At 36.6% G+C, this 20,477-nt stretch overlaps 1 long non-coding RNA gene across 2 annotated transcripts; it reads left to right on the top strand.

The window, feature by feature from the left end:
* Nucleotides 1-855: 855 nt before the first annotated feature.
* Nucleotides 856-7,024, top strand: LOC125612880. Of its 2 annotated transcripts, XR_007343358.1 has the most exons (4): nt 856-2,267; nt 4,345-4,435; nt 4,768-4,836; nt 5,509-7,024. It is a non-coding gene; the product is annotated as an uncharacterized LOC125612880 (long non-coding RNA). The 2 variants fall into 2 exon arrangements; XR_007343357.1 differs by having other exon boundaries at nt 856-4,435.
* Nucleotides 7,025-20,477: the final 13,453 nt, after the last annotated feature.

Below are 20,477 nucleotides of genomic sequence, written 5' to 3' on the forward strand. Positions count from 1 at the left end.
CATCACAGAAGCAGACCTTAAATTATACTACAGAGCTACAGTAACAAAAATGGCATGGTATCGGCACCAAAATAGGCAAGAAGACTAATGAAACAGAATTGAAGACACAGGGACAAAGTTACATAAATTCAATTATCTCATACTAGGCAAAGGTGCTCAAAACACACACTGGAGAAAAGATAGCCTTTTCTACAGATGGTACTGGGCAATCTGGAAACTGATACAGAACAGAATCATAATAGGATGAAAGTTAACCACTATCTCTCACTCTGCACAAAAATCAACTTTAAGTGAATCAAAGATCTAGGAATTAGACAGAAACCCTCACCTAGTTGAAGAAAAGTCAGACCAACACTTCAACATTTCAGTACAGGAACTGACATCCTGAACAATACTCCTAAAGCACAAGAAATATTTCAAAAATCAATAAGCTGGATAGCCTCAAACTAAAAAAGCTTCTTCACAGCAAAAGCAGCATGAAAAGAGAACCTACAGAATGGGAGAAAATCTTTGCCACCTGCACCTCAGGATGTTAATTTCCAGGATATATAAATAACTCTAAAAGCTTAACACCACACCAAACCAAACCACAACAATAACAACAAACAAAAGAAAACACAACAACAACCTAATCAATAAATGGACAAAGGAATTAAACAGGCACTTCTCAAAGAAGAAATGTAAATGATCAGTAAATATATGAAAAAAATGTTCAATATTTCCAGCAATTAGAGAAATACAAATTAAAACTATACTGAGAGTCCATCTTACTCCAGTCAAAATGGCAATTATCAAAAATACAAGTAAAGATAAATTGGTGAGGATGTGGGGAAATGGAATGCTAATATTTTTCTGGTGGGACCACAAATTGGAGCAACCCCTTGGGAAAGCTGTATGAAGATTCCTCAATAAACTAGGAATGGAACCACCATTTGACCCAGCTATCCCACTCCTCAGCGTATATCCAAAGGTTTTTAAATCAGCATAGTGCAGTGGCACACCCACATCAATGTTTATAGCTGCATAGTTCACACTAATTAAGGTATGGAACCAATTTAGATGCACATCAACAGGTGAATGTATAAAGAAATTGTGGTATAAATACACACTGAAATCTTACTCAGCCCTAGACATTTCCCAGTAAATGAATGGATCTGGAGAATATGCTAGGTGAAATAAGTCAATCTCAAAAACATCCCAGGAGTCTAAAGGTCAAATGTTTTCACTGATATGTGGAAGCTACACTACAATAAGAAGAGAAGTTCAGTAGATTAGACAAAGGGAAACAAAAGGAAGGGAGGGGGGGATAGGAATAGGAAAGAAAGTAGAATAAATCTAACATAATTTTTCTCTGTACAGAAATGGAAATACCTACGTGAATCCTACCATCTTGCCCATTTACAAGAATGGGGTCCTAATTAGAATAATATTCCATGCTTATAAAATTTTATCAAAATGGATTCTACTATTATGCATAAATAAGAAGAACAATGTTTTTTAAAAAGAAATTGCATACAAAAAAAAAAAAAAAGGAAAAAGAAATTGGCCCCATGCCCTGGCTAATAATGTTGGATGAGGTAGAGGAATTGGGCTTCAGGAGGTGGGCCAGCCTCCAAACCTTCGCAGAAAGTTGTGGAGGTGCCCTGAGATGGCACCAGAAGTGGGTCCCGGGAGTCTAAAGGGAAGAACCAAGCCAGAAGTTTCACTGCACCAAGAAGCCATTGTCTTCCAGGGAAATCTACTGGTACCAAGGTCTGTCACAGTCCATATATATGGGCTGGCCATGCAGCCAGAGGTTTCCAAATGTGTTCCTGGGAACTGGACATCACAGAGGTGCTCCAGGTGTAGTGGAAGGTGAGAGGGATTAGAAGAAAGCACCAGAGCTCCCCTGTTCACCAGAGCAGCAACACACTTTTGAGTTTTCCATGGAAGATTTGGATTTTTGGGTGTTTTTTTTTTTTTTTGTTGTTGTTGTTGTTCGTTTGTTCAACTTTTAACAAAAAAAAAAAAAAAAAAAAAAAAACCCTTCTAGCTCTTTCTCAGTTTCTTGTTTTCAACATCTTATAATTATTGTTCCACTGTATATTGGCATTGAGTGTTGTGGTGGAAAAAATGAGCCCAATCAGTGACATTCTCTCCCTTTCTCTTTTGTCACACTAATAGTGCCCAGCCTGGTTTCCAACTGCCTGGCTCAAGCAACTGTCTAGCCCCCTGAGTGCTGGGACTATCTGGTGTGCTACCAAGCTCAAACTTACGTTCTCTTTTTTGTAAGTGACTTAATTCTTTCTCCTGGAAGTCTAAAGGATTATTTTCTTTAATGTTTCTAGTGTTTTCCTTTATGGGAATCTAATTTTTATTTTGGAGCAGTTTTCTTAAATCAGTTCTTGAAGGGATTGTACTGTTTCAATGCTTTAACTTTCTTCTTTTAATAATTCCCCCATCAACTTTTTTGGGTATATTTTACTTTGTCTTTTATGGCTATCATTTTCCTTCTAATTGTTTTTTTTTGACTCTTTCTTTCAATTTCACTTTATTTACTTTTTTTATCATCTATGTTCCTTACAGTGTTTTCTATAGTCTCTTTTCATCTCTCTACTTCTTCCATGTTTTATCTACATTTCTGTGATGATTTTAGTTCTTCTTCTTCTTTTCTGGTATTTGTTGACATACATTTTCTTTTTTATTGTTTGCTGTGGTTTGTAGGAGTGTCTCCCAAAGCCCCATATGTTAAGGGCTTAGTTGCCAGCCTATGATGTTATTGGGAGGTGGTGAAACCTTTAAGAGCTGGGGCCTAGTGGAAAGAAATTAGGTCACTGGGGATGTAACCCTGGAGAGTGGGGTTCCTATCACTTCCCCTTTCTTTGCTTCCCCACTGTCTTTTTGTGGGCAGCTTCCTCTGTTACATGCTCCCTCCATGAGATACTATATCACCATAGACCTGAACGCAACACACCTGCACTAAAACCTCCAGAACTGTGAGTCAAAATAAAAATTTCCGCCTTTTTAAGTTGCTTATCTCAGGTGTTTTGTTTTAATAACAGAAAGCTGACTAACACATCATATTACCACTTTTCCCCCAAGTTCTTGCATTTCTGCTCCATGTTCTTTCAATTTGGATGTAATAGATTCATTAAGTTTTTAGTTCATGGAAAAATGTTTGAATAAAAACTTGACCTTGTCCTTGGCAATGATTTTTGTTATGCATTCTTTATCTGTTATATTTTGCTTTTATTTTCTGTAGTTTATTCGATAGCATTTTACATAAAAAATAAGCAACATGTGATAAGTTCCTACAGTGGACAGGGGAGGGGATGAAGTTGTCTTGTAGGCTTAACAACCCCCAAACTCTTTCGTATGGCACCACAGAAACTACCCATTCAAATGTGGCTTATTAGTGGGATTCTTTGTGTAGCATCACTCTAAATCAAATGGCCCAGGAGACTTCTGGTGACTTTTCTGCCCTCTGTGTTCTGGAAGTCATTCTTGCAGGTAAGTGACACAACTTTTGTACTTTAGACTGAGACCCTGGGCTTCAGGAAGTATAATTTCACCAGTACTTTCTGAAATCAAACACCACTCTGCCCTTTATTCATCCACCAGTATTTTTTTTTCTTTCTTCTCACATGACTTACCTGATTTCTACCATTTTGAGTATCTGCAAGTATTCTCAAGTTACAGTTTTTAATCCATTTTCTCCTAGATTTGCTGAAAGAAAAATTTGTACTTAAAAAAATTCTTTCTGTTTTTAAGTGTCATTTTCAGGAAGAATACTGAGATGTGCTGTTTATGCATCTATGGTCATAACTTCCTATCAGTGTGTCACTTAACAGTGCTCTGGTCACACATCCCTAATCAAACACATTTCCTGAGGCTTATATTAAAATGGTTAAATATGTATTTGTCAATGTTTGTTACATTTTCTACTCTTATTATGTTTTATATGTGATGTTTAAGAAAGATACCCCAATCAAAGGTACCCAAACTCCAGTTGTACAACAATTCTTTTATCCTGACTCCTCTATGTTAGTAGACACCAATTTAGGGTAATTAATTTTGTTTGGATCCTAACTAACGAGTCATTGCGGGTTACTAGTTCACTAGGAGATAGAGTAAGCACTTAGATGAGATTTGGGAGAACAGCTGTTAGACATTATGTCCCCTGTAGAATGATAGCTGGGAAAAATCTGAAAGTAAAACTACCCAAATCACAGGTTTTATGAATGATCTGAAGGTTCCCTGTGCTCAATTGTCAGGAAAGTGTGAAGAGTACTGAGCCTTTCTCAAATTGAAAGTGAATGTAGTTTTGAATGAAATTGGCATCAGACCATTTATTCATTTTACTAGGCAAGAATTTACAAACATCTTTAATATCGTGTGCATGGACTGATATAAAAAAGAATGCAAATGCAGAAAAGCGAGCACAAAACGGAATATGGTAAGTGACATAAAAGGGAAAAAATTATTTCACTTAAGAGGATATAAGGAAAAGTCCCCCGGAGGAGGCATTATTTTGAGGCTACATATTGTATATTGATATCAAGAGAATAAATGAAATTTTCTTTTAAAAGAAAGATTAGGTAAAGAGAAACAAGTTTCTTTAACAATATGCAGAACAGACAAGTGTAGTCAACTGTCCTATGATAAATCATCTTCTACACAGTGTTCAAAAATATCAATAACATTGTATCATTTGCTTTGCTGTTAAATAGAGAATTGTTAAGGTAATAGTACTTTCTTTTCCTCCTCCTCCTCTTCCTCTTTTTTTAGGAGAGGAGGGTGTTGTAGATTGCCCCCAGGGTCTCACAGAGTATTTTCACCAGTTACCTGCATCTTAAGGTAAATATTCATGTGTACTCTACCTTTCAAAAACTGGGATCATAGAATGCTTTAAGTTATTACATTAAAATTGATTTCATGATCACGAAGGTCAATCTCAGGAAAAAGCCAAAAATGAACAACAGTGTATATTACTGGGAAAAGGCTATGAGATTGCACCTGCTTATAGTATTAATTGACAGACCAGCCCACAGACACACACAAAAAGGGACATTCAACAGACAGGACTTGTTAATGCTCCTTTATTTAGAGTAAATGAAATGAGTCGGATTAATGATTTGCACAGTGAGCACTCCATTTGTGTTGGGCGCCACTTAGGAGGCGTCTATTGGCATTTTCCTTGTACCAACCAGCACGGCACAACGTAGGAGGCACAAGGAGTGTAAAGGTCAGGTCTTTATTTTCTGAAAGCTTGAGTGGTTGCGGAGTGCAGAGGTCCCGTGCAGAAACATCATTAGCGGCTATGCCTCTTGTTTTCAACATTCCTAATCAAGTTACAGGCAATAAGCATGCTGTTCCCTTTGGTTACCAAACAACGAGGCATCTGAGAACAGCACCAGCCAACATTAATAACAGTTCCACTGGGACAGGGAGGAATTGGCAGGACTGCTGCGCTGCTGATCGTGCTCAGTCTGTTTATTTATTTATTTTTAAATTCTTTCTCTTTTTCAGGTTCATTTCTGGACAGTCTCTTTTCATTGCTTAGGTGCTCATCTGTGCTGATTTAAAATGCCTTAGTGGTAGCAGAGGGTAATTAGCATCGAGAGCCTGGAAACTCAACTTTTAAATTTTATTAATGAGCTGAGTTTAGTTCCCCTTTATCTTTTAACTGACCCCAAGAGCACTAATGAAAAGTATATAAATATGAATACAGGTGTAGTAATAAAGGAGAATTATCAGTCACCCTTAATTTAATTGGTGTCACCTTAGCTTTTAGGAGGGTAATAGGCTAGTATTGCCACCTGCAATCATTCAAAACTACTTTACTCACTAATTAGCTCACTTGAAAAAATTAGATGACCTTTCAAAAGTGAGTAAAACAGAATCCGGTAAGAACCATTAAAATATGTATTTGTGAATATAGCATTGGTAGGATATCACAGAATTATGGAGAATAGAGTGACCTTAGTGGTCATTTTGTGTAACCTCTGTGAAGGATCTCTCGAAACACTCTCTTTGCATGGACTTACTAAGAATTTAGTAGCTGGAGGTTATTTCAGTTATCCAATATTCCAAGATCTCTTAACTAATGTTATTAATTCTTAGTGACTCAACATGCAAAATACACTATAAAGGTGGCATTATAAGTGGGAAGGATGTTTGACTCTTTTGGATAAAGGTGTAATTTTTTCAACCATCATTTGTTGTATGTGCAATGAATTCCGTGATGGCTACTTCAGGGAAGCAGAGAAACAAAATATAGCTGTGTTGCTTGTGCAGAGCTGGTATTTTGGGATCTAGGTTAAAACAACAATGACAAAAACAACTTCATAAAACCTTGAATGTTACATCATGCAAGTTAAACACATTTAATAGGAATTATCAGTAATCCTATACAACTAACAAAAGTGGACGTAACTACATGCATATCAAGCCTGTGGGCTTCTCTTGTACTTTAAAACCTTTTCCACATTAATGACATTTTTACAGAAAAGATACACAGTCATTTTTATTTAGAAGACATTTTTAACAATTCACTGCCTTTGTTGTATACATTCATTAAAATGCTTTAATAATACTTGTGATACTGATAGTTATTTGCCAAGTAGGAAGTGAATCCATGCTAACATTGTTAACTTTTCACTTTTAATGAGCTTAAAACAAAATTCATTAGTATTCAGTGCCTTCCTTCAATCACTAATCCATAGCATGTTTTCCATTATGAAATGGTCCCACTTTCCCACAGATAGAATATTTTCAGATGAGGCAAAAGCTTGTTGAAGGGCCCATGATGACATGCTAAGGATAGGAGCTATTGATTTTTCTTGGAATGGCTTGACTTCAGAGAATTTTTGAAATATGTACTTGAGGTTTCAGTAGACTTAATACCATACATTATAACTGGTATTCCATGATTGGCTTGCTACTTGCTAGCCTAAATCATTAAATTCTCTACCTAACCTCTCTACTGCAGCAACTAATAATGATTATTATTATAAATGCTAACATTTGTTGATCTCTTATTATTCGCCAGGCACTGTGCTAAGAGATTTATATTCATTTACTTCATTTTGTCTTTGCACAATGTTTGAGTTTATTTTTATTCTCATTTCATAAAATAAAATTGAGGTAAATTCTCTAATAGAAAGCAGTTTTAGTCTGTTTCAGCTTCTATACCAAAATACTTTAGAATGGGTAATTTGTAAATAACAGAAATTTATTACTTACCATTCTGGAGGCTGGGAACTCCAAGATCAAGGCACGAGAAGATTTAGTGTCTAATGAGGAAGTATTTCTCATAGACGGTGACTTCATTGTATCCTCACATGGTAGAAGAAACACAATAAACTCTCTCAAGCCTTTTTTCTTTTAAAATAAGGGCAGAAATTCTGTTTACAAGGACTCTACCCTCATGACCTACTCACATCCCAAAGACCCTACTCATCTCTCTTCATACTATTGCCTTATGGTATTATGGTTCAATAAACACATTTTGAAGGGACACAAACATTCAGAATATATCAATGCCAGAGTAGTGATTCATACTCAGATCTGTTGGATGACACAGCCAAAACTGGCAGTGAAATTCACTTGTGATTCTCAGAACATATCCATTAAGTTTCCATTTCTATACATTTGCTTATGCTATTTCCTCCTTACTGAATGCTCCCTACAAGCCACTTCAATTTCTACCTTTCAGTGCTCATGTATGTACCTATCATACTCTGATGAGGTGAGAGGAGCTATTACATGGTTGGAAAAATGGAACTGTGCTGTAAAGTTTTAATAAATATCAAAGTCTAGTCTTGTTTTTGTCATGTTCAGAGTAGTCTTAAAATGTAAACTTTCACATTGAAAGAGAAAGGGATCATTTCAAGAAGACATTTTTGGAGCATCTCTAAAACAAGCTTCAACATTTGAGGCCAAGTGGAAAAGAAACTTCAGCCACAAATGCTCTTTCTCTTCTGTTTTTTTTTTTTTTTTTTTTTTTTTTTTTTTTTTTTTTTTAACAAACTCCTTTTCTATCCATATATCACTTTGGGGGGAATCTTCAAATGGAAGGATTTGGAGTCTATATTTTGAAGATGCCATTGAAAATAATCCATGTATATTCATTAGGAAATTGGAACTATTTAATTTCTACATTGAAAAAAGTTTTCAGGTATAGCTTGCTTTTATAAGATTGGTGGAAAAGGAATACTGAAATGCATTTTCTTTCTTTATTTTTTTTTAGTTTTGGATGGACATAATATCTTTATTATATTTATTTAGTTTTATATGATTCTGAGGATCAAACCCAGGCCTTCACACATGCTAGGTAAGTGCTCTACCACTGAGCTACAACCCCAGTCCATGTATTTTTCTTTAGAGTGTTTTGGTCTGAGATTTATTGACTGTGTGTATTAGATTATACTTACCTTGAGAGCAATCTTTCATATACCACTTAGCATCAGAGATACAGTTGTTTTTAAGAAACTGCTGCAGCTATTCTGTTTGTATTGATCTAGATTATGTTCAAGGGGGAGGCCACCTGTGTGACGTTATAAGGCACATCTGCCAGCAAATCTGATTGGTTTATCAACTTTATTGAAGTGTTGAGTTGGACTCTTCTCTGTTACCTGTTCACTAAAGACACGGGAGGAAACCACAACAGCCTCAGGTCACTTACCTGTAGAAGCAGTGAGTTGTACAGCATGGGCGTCAAGCCATCTTCCAGCAACAGAGACCTCATGTTCGACTGTCCACCAGATTCATTCTTTGTGGATAGAAGAGTTTCTGGATAGACGTTCCCATTGCCTATGGAGCTGAAAGGGATCAGAATATGTCTCTTCACTATATGCCACTTTGTCATATGGATTATTCTGAGCTGAAGGCAACTGAAAATTAACAGATGCACAAAGAAGCCTTTTTCAGAGCTTTCCTTATCTAACTAAGAGTAGAAACTTCTGAAAAATCACTTATCCAGGGGAGGTTTATGGTCATGAAGAAGAGAAGTCAGCCATTGATGTCTGTGCAAGCAAACTTTACTAAAATAACTTTGTCTTTCTTTAGTTTCCCTATGTACTTCCCTTCTTCTAGAAACCCCCAACCCTCTTCCTTTGTCTAGTCACTTCCCCTCCACTTATTGCCTTTTAATAAATTGACAAATTTCTCTTCTGACCTTTTAACCTCTTTTCTGGGTAATTACAGATTTAAAAAGAAATTAAATTTATATGCTTTTTCCTTCTGTTAATCCGTTTTAATCTAGCTTATTTCACAAAAATTAAGTTTAACTCACAAAATCTAAGATGTTAGAGGAAAAGTTTGAAAATATTTCTTTTTGATTTACATCGATGATAACTGGAACTCTTTTTCTTCCTCCCTTCTATATTCCTACAGTTTGAGGGCTCTGTAGCTTAATGAGTCCTTGAACTTATAAGCACTCTGATACAGCTACCCTGGAATGTAGCCAGCACTGTAGGATGCAAACCCTCACAGGCAACCTGTACTACCATAAAGTAGCTAAGGTGGAAATCATATTGTCTCCTGGTGTGGGTGTGAGTGGCAGGGCATGGTTTATTGTAAAATTCACATCACACATGTCTACTGGTTTTATACTTTATATTCATGGTTGCACAGTCAGTTCTAGAAATTCTAAAAACCAGCTTATTTCTCTATTACTAAATGATTCATAAGGAGCCCATTTCTTCTAAGATTCTCAGAACAATGCCTTAGGCTTCCCGAGGACACAAATTGTCACTCTTATAGTTCAAAAGCATTTGGCGAGGACACAGCAAACCTACATTTTCATTCAAGCTCTGGTACTAATTGGTGTTGTGATCTTAAGCAGATCAATTAATGTCTCTGAGCCCCAACATCCTGAGCTCCAAGCTACAGCATTCAACTAGATAGTTTTGCAGTCCTCTCCTGAATACAAAGTTTGCCACATGCTCTAAGGCCATGTTTTAGTTCATTATTCTGGTAATAACATGCTTTCAAGTAATAACTTGGAAAAAATTTAATTTAAAAAAAATCTCCAGATAAATGGGAAAAAAGAGAATTTTACTCCAGCACTGTTGTCCTGACAACTAGAATATATCCTAGGTTGCATTATAATTCCTGAAACCTCGTAAAACACATGGCTGAACAAGTATGATTAGTGAGTCACAGACAGAGTCCTGTCTTAGAACACTAGTCATTAGAATAATAGGAATTTTTAGAACCAGGTAGAGATTTGCTAGATTTCTGCACATGGGCCAAGCTACCAGTGAAGACAGCGATACAGTTTATGTGAAAAGAATTCACTTACATCTGCCTACAAATGTGGACATAGCTGAAGGCTCCGTTTTAGTCCACTCTTTGGTATGTAATATGCTCTGGGCTCACTTGTCCCTGCCTCTTGATGTGGAAGAATGGAAGCTTTATTTTTACTCAATATGAAGAAGCCTTAGGGAAGTCACTTCTCATCTATCAGATGCCTGAGAGCTTTGTAATGCAAATCATCCTGCTCTTTTTTTCTTACCAACAACTTAATTTGGGGCAAGATTGATTGACTAGAATGTTTGCTAATCAGTTTGAAACAAGACCAGGCTGGTGGCCAATGGCAGTTTGCCAGAACCTCCCTTCCAAAGACAGGGTTGACAGCTGGTCTCATTTTGGAAATGCTTTTGCCCATTATCTTATCATTTGGCCCATTTTATATGGTCCACTTCTCAAATTACAATTGTTATTTTGAAGACATTCCAAGAAAAGGGGTGGTAAAAATAAAGACTCCACACATAACTTAGAAATGCAGATTTAATAATACTTTGAAAATTAGGTTATCTTGCTGTAAATTTTAAATCCCCCCCTTAACTTAAAATTTTTTATTTTTATTTTTTAGAGTTGGTAGGCATATTGGCAGTACAAATGATTGCTGAGATCTAACTTTTATGTGTAGCCATATGACAATATTTGTTGGTGAAGTAGGGAAAACAACTTTGATTTGACCATCAAAACAGATTCTTAATCTGTTAAAAAAACACTTCTTTGGGTAATTGTCCAAACTTTTTTTAAAAATAGATAATTGTGTCCAAAGAAAGATGTACAAAGCTGTTGATGTATCAGAATCACAGGGTGCCTTTGGAGAGGCTGAAATTTCAAACCTAATCAGGAATAGGATGGTAATGTGATGTTTAAATCAAACTAGATATGGGACAATGGGGATGAGTGTGGTCTGTGTAAAACTATGAGATATATTCTTCTAAAGGTTTTCAAATTTCAACTTGAAAAACAAGTATCATGCTCACCAAACAAAAACCCTGCTATAAATTATTAGCTCCGAATAGAGTTTAGAAAATATATCAATTACTATTTCAGAGTTATCCATGTGATTTACAGTTTTTTATAAGACAGGGAGTTAAGATCCTAGAGGGGAGAGGAAAAGGAGAAAAGAAAAAAATATTTCTTGAATACCCAATAAATATTAGGCATTTGAATATACGTGATTGCATAAATTGCCGCAATGAGCAACTGTGATAGGCAGTGTTATCCAGATTGAATAGATGACGAGTTTCAATCTCAGAGAGCTTAGGTAATATACAAAAGAAGGAAGGCAAAGAGATAATTACAAAGCTCATGTCCATTCTTCTATACTTACCACATCAACTTGATTAAGTTACATAACTTCTCCAAGCTTCATGTTAAACATTGACATGATAATACCAGCTTCAAAGGAATATTTTAAGATTACAAAAGTTAATCATTGTGAAAGTGTTTCATAGAGCCATGTGTTTTTACCTATTTGTTCAATAGGAAAGCATGACAATGACCTTGTACAACTATCAGCACAGCAGATGTTCGAGTTATTTCAGCAGTGAGGAGAGTATACATAGAAAGAAAGCTATTATAAGGAATTAGCTCACAACAACTATTGGGGCTGAGAAGTCTGAAGCTCTGCAGTCGGAAGTTGGAGACATAGGAGAGATGATGGTGTAATTCTCATCTGAGTCTGAAGTCCTAGAACCTGGAAAGGTGATGGTATAATCACAGTCTGAAAGTCAGTGGACTCAAGACCAAAGAAGAAGTGGTGTTTCAATTTGAGTCTGAAGCCAGAAAAGACCAAGGATGTTCTAGCTTGAGCACTCACTCAGGAGTTCACTCTTTGACAGGAGGGTCTACTCTTTTCCTCTATTTAGGCCTTTAAATGATTGAATGCGACCCACCCACAGTAGAGAGAGCAATCTGCTTTAGTTATTCACTTAATTCAAATGTTAATTTCATTTTGAAATACTCACATAGACATGGCATGAATAGTTTTAGCCAAATATTTGGGCATCCTGGGCCTCAGTTGTGTTGACACATTATATTAACTATCCCATGCAGTAATTAGGATAATTATTGATGGATTAGAAAATGATTGGTTGTTAACAGAGTCACATAAAGAAGGAAAACATGTGGAAGGAGTATGGAAATTTATAAAGGGGTGAGCATGCACATGGTAAGGAATTTTGGTAGCTGAAGAAGAATTTTGACATATTTACTCATCCAAGGTGATTTTCTCATTACCTAAGGTGTTGGATCTTCTGAAAGCAATTAGTGACTGATAGGAAGTCTGTGTGTTACCAGCATCCATGAATAAAATTTCAGGATTCAGACACTCTTGGGTCCTGTGCAAAAGCCCTGGAGAATGGACATTCTCTGAGGTATTATATGACACTTATAACATACACTGATGTCTTTATTTTGTCCTAAGTTAGAGCAAGATGGAGTCTAGTCACTCTTGAGCCATCTGAAGTGTCATTATTTTCATTCATTTGCAACAAACCTGTCCCTCTCTCACCTCCTGGTACTTACCTGGTGCAACTATAGCTTAAACCTTTTCCAGTTGGATGTGGTTGGGAAAAACCCCACAACCATGCTGATTATTTTCCTTTTCTGTTCAGCTCGCCAGGACTGGCTACAAAACTTTCAGGGACCAGTGAAAAACTGTAAGGCTGTTTGTTCAAAAGATGGGAAAAAGCTACCATTAAATGCAGTAAAGTATAAAACTTTTTCATTTTAAAGGTACATTTTGACTTATAAACCACAGTACAAGTAACAGCAATACATAAGTGATAGCATAATTGCAAAAAAGAAATTAATATGGCTCAACATGTGACTGAATGGGCTCACACATCAATGAAGCTGGTCCTGTCATTAACCCCTAGTAGCCTCCGTATGTACCCTGCCATTCCATTCCTCCCTGTAGCCCATTTGTGTCTCTGGAAGGTTACTTTATACTCTTCCTTTTCTTAAGCCTCCAACATTTCATCTCCATGTCCTCATTCCCAGTTGCTGACCTTGGGGCATATTTCACTGAACAAGTCCAAACTCCAACAGGAGTCACAAAATGATAGTTTCTATAAACATCTACCTGCTGATCACCCTCACCTGTACCTATGTCGAAATGCTCTTTCCTCCCGTGTTACTTGAGCACGAAATTCCAATATCCCACTCCCTTTCCAGCAACTCTCCACTTTGACTTCTGTGACATCCATTTTTTCCTCCCCACTGCAATGATCCTACCAAAAACCACAATGACATTTCTCCTAGGCAGTGTTTCCTGATCCTATATTCCCCTCCAGCTGAAATACCCTCACAAGCATGGCTCTTTCTCCTTTCCTCACAGTGAAATATTTTGCAACTCTATTCACACTTCTTGTATCCACTTTCCCTTTTCACTTTCCCTCTCAGACCTACTTCCTTCTGACTTTTGCCTCCAGCACTTCACAGGAACTGCTCGTTTCAAGGCTGCTTCTTCTGTGTTGTTAAATCCCATGGTCAATTCTTCATCCTTGTCTCCTTTTGAACACTGATAGCATTTGCACAAGGGGGCATTCATTGCTTCTTGCTTGAAGTACTTTAAAACTTGTTTTTTGACCCCACTTTCTCATCGGTACCACTTTCTCTCTGTTGTCCTCTAGGCACTGCAGTGTCTTAGAGCTCAGTCCTCTAACTTCTCCTCCACCTTCAGGATCCCTCCCTTCGGGATCTCACCATGTCTTGGCTCTGAGTGTCCTCCATTCAGGGTTGACTCCCAAGTTTGGACATTTAAGCCCAGACCCCATCCTATGTACCTTGGAGGAATCCTTGCTCTTCCCTTATTCTCCCATGTGCTGTTTTCAAACTTTTAACAAATCCTGTGGTGTCTCCTTCCAAACAGGTCCATTGTGTGATTGCTCTTCACTATTTACCTTGCTATGGCCTGGTCCAAGTTGTCTTGTGCTCAGATTATTACAACAGTGTCTTCACAGGTCTCCCTCTTCCATTTATACCTCTGAGTAGTGTATTCTTTATATAGGGCTTCTCTTGAAAGGCAGATCTTGTAATATCAGTCTTTCGGTACAAAACAGCCAATGGTTTCCCACCTAACTCAATAAAAACCAAAGAACCTGCCATAGCATTTAAGGCTCTATCCTCTGGTGTGCTCCAGCTCCTTCCTCCTGCATCCCCTCCCAAGCCCTTCCTTGATCCTTGATCCCCTTCCAGACTGCTCTGACTTGTTGGGGAACACACCTTCCTTGGGTCTTGGCCTGGACCATCTCTTCTCCAGATACCCTGGCAAATTGCTCCCTCACTTCTCTAGATCTTGCTTAAAGGCCTTCTTCTAAGTGAGTCCTTCCCTGATCATTGGGTTTAAAACAGTGAATTGAACTCTTTGTCTCTCCGCATGGCTTTACTTTTCTTGGTGAAGTCAGGGCTTTTTTTTTTAAATTTATTTATTACTTTGCACTCAGACCCTGTCAGTGTTTGGCACATACTAGGCCTTCAGTATAGATCTGATAATTGAATGAACAGCATGTGAATCGATACAGGATGGCATATATATCTCTAGAAATTTGCAATAAGTAGATCCCATTAAAAAAATCAAAATTTTGTAGTCCTTGGAAAATGTGTCATAGAATTTTTCTTAGGATATTTTTATACTGTGAAAGGTATTAGTTCCATTTGAAAATGCACTATTTGTCTTGTGTTAATCAGTGAATCATGATAAAACCAAATGTTATAAAAGAACTCTGATAGTCAATGTCCATTTGGGATTTGATTCTATGAGCCAGCAGGCTCTGGAGCATATGAAATGCACAGTGGACATAAACAGCATTTCTGCAGGAAGCCAAAGCAACTCTTTCATATCACTAAGATGTTATTTGCTGTAAAGAAATAGCAAATGTGCTCCATGCAGTGCTTGAAAGAGCACCCAGGGCTTTAGGGTAGAAAGCTATCCCACTTCTTTTCAACAGAGCATGAAATCACCCCATTACCTTTTATCAGGTTACTTACATAAAGGAATTGTGCCTATTAATAAAACATCATGTATCCTTGTTTCTCCAAGAGAAATGATAACCAAACTGCCTCATTTTCCCGTTTCTTCTTACATTCCTGGAGTCATTTTGGCTGTGCTGCATTGTGTTCAACACAAGTTGGCCACAAGGCTCAGACTGTCAGTCTGGATCACTTTGATGTGGTATTTCTTATTCTAAATCTTTTTTTTTTTTCAACTTTATATCTTAGAATCTCTTTTCTCTGGCGACGCATTTCTATCCTGGATAGAAGATAATGCAAATGTGGTTATGTGTATGTCACATTAATCATATGTCCATTTTGTTGAGCAATATTATATATGGTTGTCTTTGCTTTCCTGGGATATGAATGGTTTCAATCGCTGTTTTTTTTTTTTTTCCCTACCAGGTTGTGCTTGGCTTTTTCCTGTTTCTTACATACTCAGTGATTTTATTCTACTTCTTGCTCTTCTGCTCCACCATGGGTGAAAGCTAAACAACTCATGTGAATATTCATTTAGTGTCTGCTACTCATTTTTAAGTGAGAATTTTGTCTGGATTGTCTACAAAGTTACTCAAGTAGCTATCAATTAATTGCATAAAAAATAGCATGGGGCTGGGATTGTGGCTCAGTGGTAGAGCTCTCGCCTAGCACAGGCGGGCCCAGGTTCCATCCTCAGCTCCACATAAAAATGAAGGCATTGTGTTGTGTCCATCTATACCAGAAAATAAATATTTTGAAAAAACAGCATGTTAGGAAGGTTGCCTTGATATAATCATCTAAAATGCCCTAATGAATTTGCAAAAAATCTTGAAAATATCCTAAGAATTTCAAAATAAGAACACCATTTCACAAAGAATGGTTTTACCCAAATGTTTGGACCAAAATCCATGTTTTTGATATGTCTGTGTAGTGTAATATAAACAGTTCGATATATTTAAAATGTTTTACTTGAAATATATTCAAGGGATTTAAAGTTCAGTTAAATAATCATTTTTAGCTTCCAGCATAGAATAAAAATTTTGAAAAACTAGGCTCTTATTTGAAAATTTTATGAAGAGATTTTATAAAAGATAACATCTATTTCTTTCCAGGGAAAGATGGAATATATATACAATTATTTATATACTTTCAGGATTTATGCTAAAAGTAAATAGTTTATAAAGTTATTGATCCCCATGATTTATAAAAGGGAAAAATAAGTCTAAATATTTTAAAATAGAAATAATGAAATCAAGTACAGTTCACTGAAATAATGGCATTTTATATAAGATTTAACACTGTGTTTAAAAAGGTGACATGCCAAATACTTATTCTAGAATGCAAAATAACAAAGTGACTCAATGGGTATATGAAAAGTCTTTATTTTTCTATACTTATGTATCATATACAATCATAACTGTTTAATACTAAGTCTAAGAGAAAATGCTGGCAAATAAATAAATAAATATCATACCAATATGTGAAAGGATGCTCCTGTTTGGTAATATTGGGTGATATTTTTACTTTTTAACTAACATAACTTTTTTGGCACATAGAACATTCTTGTAATGTACCTGAAGAGATTTAAAGGTCAACTTGAGAAAGATATACGCCAGGTGAGTTAAGTAACAGTGAAGGAGCAGGTGAGGTGTCCTTAGCTTGGATGGAGCACAGGGGCTTGAGAACTTGAGTGGGTGTCTGCTGGGAGGGATTGAGGACCCCTGGGTTCAGCAGGTGGTTGCATTACAGGTTCTTGATAACTTGTCTTACCAGTTGTTTTCAAATTCCAAGAGAAACTAGAAATTCAGATTTGTACTAAAAACTTTCTAAATTTAATTGTTGACAAGTCATTCTCTCTCTCTCTCTCTCTCTCTCTCTCTCTCTCTCTCTCTCTCTCTCTCTNTCTCTCTCTCTCTCTCTCTCTCTCTCTCTCTCTCTCTCTCTCTCTCTCTCTCTCTCTCTCGTAGGCAAAGGTGAGGCCAAATTAAACATGTCTTAAGGGCAAATCTATTTACAACTCTTTGGGTAAACAAACACAAGTCAGTTTTATGAGGCCAGGTTTCAGTGTCTGTTTGATATTTTAAAAATAAGTTTTTTTTATTGAAATTAAAAAATTTCTCCATTTTAAATTCTAATAAAATAAACATCTATTAAGTATTTATAAATACATAAACTAACTGATATAACATTATTTTTTCATTTTATTTATTTATTTATTTATTTATATCCTTAAAAGTCAAAGCAATTTTTACAGTGTGTACAGGTCAGTATGCATTAAATAAACAAATCTGTGGTTCTTATGGGGCATACCCTATGGATATTTTGTTAGATTTCCTTTCCCCTACTCTTCTCCATACTTCTTTCCCTGACTTTCTCCTCTCTCCCACCTATCTGTCTCATTTTTCCCCTTTTTCTTTCTTTTTCTCTCTTTATTCCTGGCTCATTAAATATGAATGCAGTTTTTCTAAATGTTATGTAAATTAAAGATTCCCAAGTAGTATTAAACAGATAAACCACAGAAGACTGTCAGGGTTAGAGCAAGAATGCTGTTTGGTGGTTCTCAGATTTTTGGTTTCAGAACTTTTTTTACATATTGTAAAAACTGGTTTTGTTTTTAAAGATCTAAATAAATAAATAAAATTGTCTAAATGAAAAAACAAATTTCATATCAGTTTATAGATTTATAAATAATAGATGTTTATTTTATTAAAATTTAAAATGGAGAAATTTAAAAAATATTTGTGGATTAATTTAAGCTATAACAAACATTTTGGTGAAAATATTTCAAACTTTTGATTTTTAAATGTAATTTTAAAGTTGAATTAATTTAAACTGAAGTTAAAAAGTTATTTTAAATTTTTTATTAACACCAAGGGAACGTTGAAAAGAGAGGAATTGTTTCACATTTATGTAAATTGCCTGGGCTGGGGTTGTGGCTCAGTGGTAGAGCTCTTGCCTAGCACTGGCAAGGTCCTGGGTTTGATCCTCAACACCACATAAAAATAAATTAATTAATTAAAGATATTGTGTCCAATTACAACTAAAAAGTAAATAAATAAATAAATAAATAAATTTCCTTAGCATATGGCTTAATAGACACTGTCTGTATTTTCCTATTTCTGATTTCAATACATTGTGTTAGTACCCATGATGAATTTTTGGAAAACTGCACTCTACAGTTGTTGAGAGAATGGGAGTAAGAATGGCAAAAGACATTGTAGTATTATTATGAAAACAGTTTTGGCCTCAAGTCACCACTGGCATAATCTCAGGGTCCAGTAGGGGTTGCACTTTGAGGACTGATGGTTATTATCAGTCTTAAATGACCCCCAAAGGCCCATATGCTTTAAACTTGGTCTGCAGCCTGGGTGCTATTGGGAGATGTCCTCGCGGGGGTGGAGGGCCGGGGGAGTGTGTGTGCCCTGGAAGGGGATATTGAGGCCTTTGCCCCCTTCCTCTCTGTCTTTGCTTTCCAGCTGTCATGAGGTGAGCAGCTTTGCTTTACTGAATGCTCCTGCCATGATGCCCTGCTTTACCCCAGCCTCAAACACAATGCATCCAAGTGACCATGGACTGAACCTTGAAAACTGGAAGCCACAATAAATCTTTTAAAGTGGATTATATTACATATTTTGTCACAGTGAGGGAAAGCTGACAAGCCCATTGGTCTAGGTTCTTTCTGAGCTAATTATCTAAGTTAGCAGATTGAACAACATGTGACTGAGAACCTCATCTCTTCTGTTAGGTCACACAAGCAGTTCATTCTTTGAGTTAAGGCATTATTTTCTATCAGAGTGCAAATACCAGTGGGAGAGAGAACGCATTCAACTGCTAAGAGCTTAATACCTTAGTGTGAACAAATTTAATTCATTCAACTTGAGAGTTCAGGATAACAGAAAGGACAGGAAAGAGAAAGGAGAAGGGACACAAATAGGGTTGGAAAGACCTCTCCAAAGTGCATGTATGAAGACAAGAATTGGTGTGAACATACTTTATATACAAACAGAGATATGAAAAAATGTGCTCTATATGTGTAATAAGAATTGTAATGCACTCCGCTGTCATGTATTTAAAAAGTAAGATCAATTAAAAAAAAAAAGACCTCTCTCTTTAACTGAAGGTTCATCTTTTGTATTTCACAGCATAGCCTGGGAGCCAGGTACATTCTGGATCCTTAGCTCACAGGCATGAACAGAGACCATTGCCTAATTTATTTTAATTACTTATCTCCAAAAGTTACCTGAACTGCAGACTCAATGGCTGCTAACTTCCAATTTAGGACTCATTGATTTAGGAAATGAAAAGTACAACTATTAATAAAAAGCCACTGGAAATGCCACTAATTTCTATGAAAAATATTTTTATTGATAACCGTACAGGAAGCTCTTTATTAATGTCTTCATCCTATTTTGTTTTTCAGCTTCCTTTAAATATAAAAATGCCTTTTTCTGTCTTAGTTCCCTCTGTACATTTTCATTAATCATTTCCCCCCTTATTATGACTTATCTTTAGGAACATGTATGCCATTTCTTTATTCCTAAGAAAGTACATATTCAATTTGAGCATCTGTGCTGAGATATTCTTGGATGTTAAATTCTAGTCTTTGTTAACAGAGGAAAATGGAACAATAGTATCAGGTAATGCATGTTAATTCAGCTTACTTGTAGTTTCTGCAGATGGAATTATAAACATGCTTAATGGGGGAGGGGATAAACTAGCCACTGAATATTCACATCTTTGCATAGGAAGTTTTGATTTGTTCCTGAACTGTCTGTAGCAAGCACCTTCTGAGGAGAAAACTGCCTTCTCTCTGGTGGGATTAATCTGATGAGATCCCAGCTGTGGAGGGATGGGTTCCTGAACTGGGAGGAATCTACCGAGATTGGGCCATACAATCAGGCTGTGATTGGGCTCAATTTATAGTTTGAGTGAAGTACCTAAGTTTAGTCAGGAGAAGTAATTCGCATCAGAGACAGGAGAGTGGTTAGAATAAGATTAGCAGGGGGCTGGGTGTGGTGGTATGGGAGGCTGAGACAGGGGATCAGGAGTTCAAAGCCAGCTTCAGCAAAAGCGAGGTGCTAAGCAACCCAGCGAGACCCTGTCTCTAAATAAAATACAAAATAGGGCAGGGGATGTGGCTCAGTGGTCGAGTGTCCCCTGAGTTCAATTCCTGGTACCACCACGGCCACCAAAAAAAAAAAAAAAAAAAACTAAACCCC

The sequence above is a fragment of the Marmota marmota genome, unplaced genomic scaffold (genome assembly GCF_001458135.2).
Source record: "Marmota marmota marmota unplaced genomic scaffold, marMar, whole genome shotgun sequence".
Classification (NCBI taxonomy): Eukaryota; Metazoa; Chordata; class Mammalia; order Rodentia; family Sciuridae; genus Marmota; species Marmota marmota.